We start from the raw sequence: 11,406 nt of genomic DNA, 5'->3' as shown, positions 1-11,406 counted from the left end.
CCTGAACCTACAGCCCCTCCATTCTCAGGTGGTACTTCATCCTCAACACCAACCGCGGACATCACTCATATGCTTCAACAGATGGAAATTGTCAATAAAGAACGCCATGAAGAAGCACGGTACTGGCATGTTCAACAATCTGAATGGCACAACGAGCATCGTGACTGGCATGATGAGCATACACAGATGTATCAGAATCAACACGCTTGGCACCAAGACTTGGTTAAATGGCATCAGGTTTTCTACAACGAAATGTCCGGCTTTATGGACGACTGCCGTGAAAATCCTGGTATTATGGACAACTTTAGAAGCATTGAAGTTCAGAACCGATTTAGGCAATACTCCTTCATGGGCCAAAATCCAGACACAATGCCTCCTCCTCCTCCTCCGCCAAGCTACAGAGATCCTGACAGACATGATGAGGAGTCCTGTGGTGGCCACAATCCAAATTAACCCACCATCTTTTCATCTCACTGCATTTCATTTCATATTGCTCAAGTTTTATTTTGTTGCACAATATATGGTTTAGCTTATGTAACTCTTAAACTCGTTCGTATCTTTAAAATGCTTTTCCATTGCTGTTTATCTCTACTGTTTTTACCCTTATTCGTCATTCTTTGTGAATGATTCTTTACCTTGAAGCTTCCTTCTTTGTGAATGATAGCTTTTTATCAATTTTATGCCATGACCTGCTTCACCATGCTACCGTGATAAACCTGTTTCTCTCTCTTTTTGATGTTGACAAAGGGGGAGAAAATGCAGATATGCACAAACTCAGGGGGAGTATCACACATCCTGCCAAGAATTTGCCATCATCAAAAAGGGGGAGTTTGTGAGAGAATTCTTTACTTGAATTAATTTTGAATGATAGCAAATTGTGTGATCAGCATCCAAATGTTGGTTGTGCATTACATCACTTGATACACTTGTGTTTTTATTGTGTTTCTATCCCATTCTATTGTTGCATAACTTTACATAAAAGACCTACATTGACACATCTCTTAAAATAACACATAAAATCCATTTTATGTCAGTATGCATCAACACATAAGCCTTTGCATCGATACATACTGCATGTGGTATATCACAAAACTTCTTTTGTTCAGTATGCATCGATGCATACGAGTCATGCATCAATACATGAAAGGCAAAAGGCTCCATGTATCGATCCATACGATCCCTGCATCGATACATGATAATTGAAACAGACTGTGTATCAATACATACGCATTAGGCATCGTTACATGCTAGTGAAAAAGGAGCATGCATCAATACATACGAGTTGTGCATCGATACATGATTAATTCATTTCACCAAATACTCACTTATATTACAGTATGCATCGATGCATACTCTCATGTATCAATGCATAAAGCTGTTTTTGTTTTATAACAGTTCCTGTGGTTGCATATATAAGACAGGTTATGACAGCAGCAAAAGGTACGAATTCATTGAGGAAAAACAATTGAACACAAGATCAAAAAGCAGTGTTGGAGCAATTGTTTGAGAGCACATAGAAACCTGAAAGAGACTTCATCTTCTTCATCTTCTCAATCACTTTTCTTCAAGAACATTTACACATAACCATTCTTGTTCTTTGGATAAAAAGAAGCATCGAGATAACGTTCAGTGGTACGATGAAGGATCTAGCTGTGGTTTTCAGTGGAACGATCAAGGATCTAGCTGAGTTGAAGATTGAAGGGGGTTTCTAGGAAAAACCTACTGGTTTGTCCTTCAAGAACTGGAGTGTTCTTGAGGGTTTGGGAGTCACGTTTGCAGAACATATTCAGCCGCAGCGTTGCGTTTGGAGATCGGGGGATTTCGTAAGCAGGTCGTGGAACCGGTGAATTGTTTGCAATTTCGTGCAGGAAAATCTTGATCGTGCTCAGATCAAGTGAATGTTCATACAAGAAGAGGTTCTTAGAGTTTAGAATTCTGTCTTTGTATCATAACCTTGTATCAACGGATTCGGCAATAATTGATAATCAAAGTTCTCAATTTCATTTGAAATTGAGAGGGAGACGTACCCACACGCGAGGACGACGTGGGGAACTTCCTTACCAAATCTCTGCGTTTCGTATTCTTACCTTATTCCTCTTTACGTTTTAAAACTGTTTTAGCAATTCCAGTTAGTGTGTTGTGATTGTTCCTTTTGCAAGACAGCAGTGGCAAGAAAACTTTTAAGCAAACTTCATTGCTGTCTATCATTGATCACACACACACCAACTGTTTGACAAAACGGTTAGCTAGATTTTATTCATTGGAAATAGACTTTAATGATAAGTGCATTCAATTAGTTAAAATTCTGGTGTGGATTGTCTCTGTCATTCTCATTAAAATCCAGCATTAAACTTGTGTGTCCGGTTTTCTAGTAGCGGTTCAGAATAGACGGAAGTCGATTCGGGACTGATTTTTCCGCCAACTTTGAAAACTCTGATAAAACTTTAAATCCGTTAAATTTAAAAGAGTGATCTATTCACCCCCCCTCTCGATCACTAGCCACACCGTCTAACACCTCCGGCTCCATTAAAAGTGTTGACTGCTCCTTGGCCTTTTGCCATGTGGGGCATTGATATGATTGGTGAGATCAAGCCTACTGCTTCTAATGGGCATCGTTTCATCCTAGTTGCTATTGATTACTTTACAAAGTGGGTAGAGGCAGCCTCATTCGCATCTGTTACCAAGAATGTTGTGGCTCGATTCATTAAGAATAATCTCATATGTAGGTATCGCATCCCTGAAAGGATTATCACAGACAATGGCTCTAATCTGAACAATACCATGATTACTGATCTCTGCATGCAGTTCAAGATTAAGCATCACAACTCTTCTCCGTATCGTCTGAAGATGAATGGGGCAGTAGAAGCTGCTAATAAGAACATTAAGAAGATTCTACAGAAGATGACTGTTACTTACAAGGATTGGCACGAGATGTTACCATTTGCTCTTTATGGTTATCGTACTACAATACGTACTTCAACATGAGCAACCCCATTCTCCTTAGTCTATAGTATGGAAGCAGTTCTTCCCATTGAAGTTCAGATCCCTTCCTTAAGAATCATGAAGGATGCAGGCTTGGATGAAGATGAGTGGATACAAACTCGACTCGACCAGATAAATTTGATTGATGAGAAGAGGTTGGCAGCTGTTTTTCATGGTCAGATGTACCAGAAACGGATGATCAAAGCTTTCAATAAGAAGGTTAAGCCAAAGGTATATCAGGCTGGTGACTTGGTAATCAAGCGTATCATACTACCACAGGGTGATCCTAGGGGCAAGTGGACTCCTACATATGAAGGACCATTTGTGGTCAAAAGAGTATTCTCAGGAGGTGCCATGATGCTTACTACTATGGATGGTGAAGACTTTCCACAGCCTGTAAACGCAGACATAGTTAAAAAATACTACGCATAAAAAGAGACCCGCTAGGTTGACTGGCCTAGGCAAAAATAAGGGCATCCCGGCAAACCAAAAGGGTTCGGGCAAAAATTAGGGATATATATAAAAAAAAATGTACACCCGGCAAGTCGAAAACCTGAAAAGGCGGCTTGGGCAAAAAAGGGTATCCCGGTGGATTGAAAACCTGAAAGGGCAATCCAGGCAAAAGTTAGGGATTAAAGCGTATGACTATGTCTCGTTTGGATCACTCATGTAACTTCAACTGATGGTGCTACCTAAATCAAGTTCAAACAGATAAAGATCAATCCAATCGTTTCTGTCTCAACAGCAGAAGATGAGATATTTGAAGATAATGGCAATAGTAGAATTGAAACTCAATAGGATCATTTTTCACATAGCTGTTTTCTTTGTTTTATAAAAAATTTACGACGAATTCCTCTTACTAGGATTTCTGTCTCCTTGTACAAACTTGCCTATGTATAGGTCACTTTGTGATATAAATAAAATTTCATCTTTGAATCCAGATTTACTTTTACTCTATTTACATAAGCGAAAACGTCCATTGGTTTTGTTTGAATGTATGTATGCTTTTGAATACGATTGATGTTTACCAGAAATGCATAAAATGCAGTAATAGTATTTACTAAGGACGAACGAGGGTAGCAGTTCAACGAAGCTTCGCCGGTTCATCCCCACTACAAATCCCCAGTAGAGCAAATCTATCTTTATAGATGCTTCGAATTACGTCTCCCCTTGAATTTATGTCCATCTCTTTTATCCTCAGTCGGGATACTCAGGAACTTATTCCTTCAATAGAAGTACGACGAACGAATACGGGAAGTGACAAATACTATACTATCAAACAAGACGGGAACGAGTTCCTCATATTCTTCAGCAACGAATCGGGATTTATTTTCCCTAGCCAGCAGTTGTTATACAAAGATATCCGGACGCTTCAGGCCGCATGATTCATACATACATCATTTACATCATACCATGGCATATCCATAAGTGCATAATACATTTACTTAGATGCACCATGCCATGCATGCATACATATTGCATAAACTAACCTTTTCCTTGCAGGATGGTTATATACAGATAAAATACTATCAACAATTCACAACAGGTCAAAAACGATCTATACGAAGATCTAGTGCTGATACTTAATCATTACTCAAGGTGTTCTTGGATAGTAGGCAAACGGTCTATACGAAGATCTATTCCCTAGTCCAGGATATTTTCAAGAGATTTCATCCTGACACTCTTTTGTTCTTGGATATTAGGCAAACGGTCTATACGAAGATCTATTCCCTAATCCAGGATATTTCCAGAAGAGATAATCATCACGAAGATTTATTTCTACTGGTCTATTCAACAATTCAAAACAGTTCAGAGACGATCTATACGAAGGTCTAGTGCTGATACTTAATTCAGAAAGAAATCGCCACGAAGATTTGGTTCTAACACTTAAATTAAAAGTATGTTCTTAGATACGATTCAGAGACGGCCTATACGAAGACCTAGTACTGATATCCAGTATCAACATCAAGATATTATCACCTTCTGATATTATGGATGACATCTATAAGCCCATCTCCAGTTCTTCCAAGTGGCATCTTCAAGCCCACTTAAGCATATACAACCAGTCATTAGAGTTACTTTACGCACTGGCGAGTGCAAATTTTTGGGCTTTTGTGTTCAATCCCCTTCAACCTTCCAAGTCACGAATGGCACACAGGCCAACCTAACTCCTCAGGTTTCAGAAAATTGAACAGGGGCAGCTGTTGCACCCCAAAATTTGCCCTCTATTTTTAACTCTAACCAATTTTTTGTTTCACATTCATTTGCATCATCTTCATAGCATAACATTTTTTTCTGTCTTAATATTAGCCGGAATAATTTCTCGGAATTTACAAACAGACTGGTCAAATTAAGTTTTTAACTGTGCCTAAAATTAGTCAACGAAAAAATGTCAAGTTTAAGTTTGCAAATGTCGGTAACATTAATCTGCGGTTCACGTGGTTTAATTTGACATGCTAAAAATATTTTTACGACTATTTTTGGTCATATGTTGATCAGTCTGAGCAGTTTAAACGGTCATAATTTTTATTTCAAAATCCGACCAAACGCTGTATTTTTCCGAGTCATTTATTTCGCGCTGATTATTTTGACGTGTTCATTTTATTTTTTCGAGCATTTTGGTGCCCAACTTTTATTTTTTTTGAGTCTATTTATTTTTATATTGGGTCTAGAATAAATAAATAGGTTAATTAGTTTTTATTTTAATTTTAACTATTTTAATTATTTAACTTTATTCAGTTTTTAATTTAATATTGGGTTTCAAAATAAACTTAGGCCCATTATCATTAACCTAATTTGTTCCTATATATATTTACTAGCATGACTGATAGAGAGAGGCAAAAAAGACAGAACAAAAAAGAGAAACTGAGAGTGGCTGATCTATACTATCGTACACATAGTTTGGTAATAGTTTATATATGATATATACTTTATCTATTTTGTTGATATATTTGTTACTGTGTTTCAAATACATGTTCATATGTGTGACCGTGTTATGTATTCCAGATACATGTGGTTTGGTTAAATATATCAGGATATCGCCGTTTTGCTTTTTTATGCACATAAGTATAACATGTATAATAATTTGGTTCATTGCATTATGTATTTGATGTGTTTGTTTTATATAAGTTTTACATGTCTCATAATATATAATATAATATAATAATAATTTTGTTGTTAATAAAAATGCATATGGATCATATAATATATAATTTTTAATATGTAACTAGTGTGTTAAATATATATATATTTCTATTTTATGTTATAATTTGATTATGTTTCGGATCGTGTCAATACGCCGTTTTCACATATACGTGTATGAGGCGTGACATTTGTGTTATCCGATCCAGTTACGATGATCGCAATTTTGCGCTAGCAACGCCGTTGTTTTTTTTTATTATTCATATTTTTTTTTATATACATATATTTAGATCTGCACATTTTTTTTCATAACTAACTACCCTGATTTTTCCTAAACCCTGACAATTTCGCCATAAACTCTAAATTTCAAACCTAAAACTTTAACCGTGTTATTTCCTCTAAACCATAAACCTTTTCTTAAACCTTAACAAACCTTATTATTATTTCCTATTTTCGCTCATATTTATGTTATTCATACACTGTAACTGCTTCGCCCTTGTAATATTTTAAGTTTTAACTTGTAATATTTTCAGTTTTACTTTTCGCCATCTTTATTATGTAACTGCACCAAAGCGTTGTAATAATTAGGGTTTTATTTTCTGCCATTTTATTTTTCTGCCATTTATTTTTCTGCCATTTAAATTCCTGCCATTGATCCTATATTAACTGCGTGGTTTAGTAATGTAGGGCGTGAAAACCTACTAAATTAATTATTTAATATTTTTCTATAACCTTTATATTTTTTGTAAATAAATAATAAATACTAACTATTTTAATAACTTTTTTTTATTACTTACTTATAATAATAAATCCTTATATATTTTGTAAATAAAATCTAATTGACCATTTTTCTAATTGAATAATAATAATAAACCTATTAATCTAATAATTTGATATTTTCTATAATCTTTATTTATTTTGTAAATAACTAACTTAATATTTTTCATATAACTCTTTTATTTTATAATTTGTACATTAATGTATTTTAAATTCTTTTATTATTACTAATTTATTTTAAACTCATATTTTTCTAATAACTTCTAAAAAAATCTAACTTGTTTAACCTAAAATAATTTCTTTTAAAATTCTAACCTTTTTATTATCACTTTATTATTATTGTTATTTTATTATTGCTTTATTACCATTGTTTATTTATTATTTTATTATTATTTGCTTTTATCTATTCTATTTTTGCTTCATTATTTTCCTTATTTTAATTTTGTTTTATTTATAATATTAGGAACAAATGTATAGGTTGTAAATTTATTCTTTCTCGCCTGATTATTATGTATCTGTCCCATAGCCATGTAATAGTTTAGGAATTTATTTTTCTTGCTTTTATTTTTGTAAATATTTATTGCGTGGTTAGTAATTTAGGGAGTGCAAAAAACTAACTGTAAATAATTGAACTTAGAAAATAAAATTCAAGATAAATATCTGAAAGATAACACTCACACACGTAAGTCGATCTTTGATCGCCATCTGTACTTCCTAGGGTATTCCTCTTGGTTGCCTTCTTTAAATGGTCAAGTCCCTCGAAAATAGGGGTGTCTTAAGCAAAGTCCCTTCAAACAGAAAAATCATCAAGTCCCTATAAACTTAAAAGATCAAGTCCCTACGAGGTTGCCTACGATATAATGATCTTGTCCCTTCGGTAAATATGATGATAGTCCCTAAGAGTTGCTAAAGACACCCCTTATGTTGCCTTCATTGACCATACGATGACCCTACGCCCGTCCCTTAAACACATCCAAGGTAATGACTACCTATTCCTTAATAATAGGGACAGTCTTACCATTGAAAGAATATACGAGAACACGAAAGACTTAATCTAGGGTAGGTATCTCATAGTTACTTGCTCACACTTTTCAAAATTACTTTTACACCTCACAATTTCTAAACTAGGCTTTGTATACACCCATACGAGGGTCATTACAAAGTACTTAAAGAAATTTTTCTAATCACACACTACACTCTTGCAAACAAACAAAGTGAGCTAAGTAACTAAGAGCCCATGGATAACCATGGATATAAAGGGTGCTAATACCTTCCCTTTGTATAACCTACCCCCCGAACTCAAAATCTTTTTAAGGTCTTTCCTGTTCTTTTATGTCCTTTCCTTTTGGATAAAATAAAAGTCGGTGGCGACTCTTGCTATCCGCAATATTTAACTAAAGTCAGTTCTCCCACCGTGTTACAGCATGACTGACACATCATCTCAGAACTAGCTTACATGTCAGACACGTGGCTATCTTGTCTCCTGCATGTTGAAGAGTCACTTCTTGATAGCTTGCATGGTTGACACATCAACTCACACTGTCTTGCATGACTGACACATCATCTCAGAACTAGCTAGCATGCTTGACACATCATCTCAGAGTAGCTTGAATGTCCGACACATCATCTCAGAACTAGCTAGCATGTGAGAAACTGATACCATCTATTTAAGTTTCTTACTATCAATATCCAAGACACTTCACTCACATTCATCTGCACTTGCAAAATAGTTTTCATCTCCACAATGTCATCTTCATCATTATACAGTGTCAACGTTCACTGCAACGGTGAAACTTTTGAGTCTGAGCTTCATGGTTTTTGTTTTCGAAACACTGATACCATTAGAATCACGATCAAGAGAAATGCAACCTTTTTGCATTTGAAAAAAAGAATACAATCCTTTATAGGATCAGGTATTGTGTCAAAGATCACATATCAAAATCCAATATTTTTTGAGAATGGTCAATGCAAGTTTTTTCCCCTTAAGGTCCGAGACGATGAAGATGTTGAAAACATGTTTGTTAGTCATGAACATTCAGGCAACAATTGTATCGAGTTGTACATTACTCTACAACGATGTATACCATCTCAACAGTCTCAACTAACCGATCAGGATGAAGCAGGTGAAGATGATGTAGATGATGCACAATGGTCAAATGAACTCAACCCAGAAGCAGAAGTAGAAGTCGACATTGTTGATGAAGAAGAAGAGGAGACCGAGATACAGGTTGATCACATGCTGAACAACGACGATGAAGATGATGATCAACCACCACCAATACCTCCTAGTCATTCCTACAATCCGCCTCAACATATGACAAATATGGATCTTCACGACGATGAAACATCCGACAGTGTCTTCTATAATCCGTATCTGAGACCAGTAGGCGAATTAAAGGTGGGAGACATGTTTCGTACCAAAGAAGAATGTGTATTGGCAATCAAAAAATTCCACATGAACAACTTTGCTGACTTTACTATGAAACGCACTGATTCTAGAAGGTATGTTATCAAATGTCGTAACATGCTTTGTAAGTTTCATTTGGCTGCATCTTACAAGAAGAAAAATGACGCTTGGGAGATCGCTTCAATAGACCCACCGAACAGTTGCGTTGCAACTAACGTTGAACAAGATCACCGTAAACTGAGCACAACTTTGATATGTCAAGACATTCTGCCATTGGTAAATAAAGACCCATCAGTGAAGGTGAGTATAATTATATCCCATATCCGAACAACATATAATTATACTCCATCTTACAAGAAAGCATGGATTGCGAGGACAAAGGCTGTTGAACAGGTTTTCAGTAACTAGGAGGATTCATTCAAGGAATTGCCACGGTTTTTATGGGCACTAAAAACATATGTCCCAGGAACTGTGGCAATTATGGAGACAGTGCCAACAATGATGCCAGACGGAACCTGTGCTACAGGTAATAGAATATTTCACCGTCTCTTTTGGGCATTTGACCCGTGCATCAAAGGTTTCTCTTTCTACAAACCTATCTTGCAAATTGATGGCACTTGGTTATACGGAAAATACAAGGGTACTTTGCTCATGGCGGTTGCACAAGACGGTAACAACAATGTCTTTCCCATTGCCTTTGCTCTTGTTGAAGGTGAAACGTCTGGTGGATGGGGTTTCTTTCTTCGATATCTCAGAACGCATGTGGCTCCACAAGCCAATCTATGTTTGATTTTTGATAGACATGCTGCCATTGAGAGTGCCTACAACAACCATGACAATGGATGGCATGATCCTCCTTCTACACATGTCTACTGTATCAGACACATTGCACAAAACTTCATGCGTGCTATAAAAGATAAGAATCTTCACAAGAAGGTGGTGAATGCTGGGTATGCTTTAACTCAACCGTCATTTCAATATTATCGTGATGAAATTAGACTGTCTAATGAAGACGCGAGGAGATGGATAAATAACATACCAGTAGAGCAGTGGACAAGATCATTTGACGGTGGTTGTCGATGGGGCCACATGACAACAGACATTGTGGAATGCATGAACGGGGTTTTCAAAGGAATTTGAAATCTGCCGATAACCGCCTTGGTAAGATCAACCTATTATAGGTTGGCTTCTATGTTCGCAACCAAAGGTGAAAGATGGAGTGCAGTGTTAATGTCTGGGCAAGTATTTAGTGAGTGTTGCATGAAGGTCATGAAAGAGGAGAGCATCAAAGCTAGCACACACGCTGTAACAGTCTTTGACCGTCATAGACAAAATTTCAGTGTCCAGGAAACAATGGGCAACAACGAGGGGAGACCAAATTTAGCCTACGATGTTAGACTACACAAAAGTTGGTGCGATTGTGGAAAATTTCAGGCCTTCCGTATACCTTGCTCCCATGTCATTGCAGCATGCGCTTATACTCGTCAAGACGCTTACAACCATTTATCTGATGTGTACAAGGCCAACACCATCATGAATGTATATAGTCAAAGCTTTTCAGTACTACCAATGGAGGATTACTGGCCTCCATATGAAGGAGATATTGTTTGGCACAATGAAGAGATGCGTAGAAAGAAGAAAGGAAGGCCAAACAACACACGTATCAGAACAGAGATGGATTCCACAGATAAAATGATAAGATTATGTAGTATCTGTCGTCAACCAGGACACAACAAAAACAACTGTCCCAATCAAGGAGCATCATCTAGATCTTAAGCTTTTTGTAACATTGTATTCCTGTAACAATCAATCATTATATATCATTAAGTTCTTGTTACAACGAGTTTCATAACAAACATCAGTACAAAACATCTGAAAACATAAATAATTCTAACTGATTACAACAATCAAATTAATGTCGTCTCGACCGAATATCATTTCCCTAGCATCCTTATCAGTCTTCATTCGCACCCAACCAAAGATACTATCAAGTCTCTCAATACTTCTGATTTTTTCCCCTTCTGGTATTTTCCCGTCTAACCATCGAACCAGCTCCCTCTTCAGTTGATCTAACGTGGTGATGTTCCAAAATAGCATCA

The sequence above is a fragment of the Lathyrus oleraceus genome, chromosome 2 (assembly GCF_024323335.1).
Source record: "Lathyrus oleraceus cultivar Zhongwan6 chromosome 2, CAAS_Psat_ZW6_1.0, whole genome shotgun sequence".
In the NCBI taxonomy this organism is placed as follows: domain Eukaryota; kingdom Viridiplantae; phylum Streptophyta; class Magnoliopsida; order Fabales; family Fabaceae; genus Lathyrus; species Lathyrus oleraceus.
The sequence above is the reverse complement of the archived record's forward strand: the minus strand, read 5'-3'. Positions refer to the sequence as shown.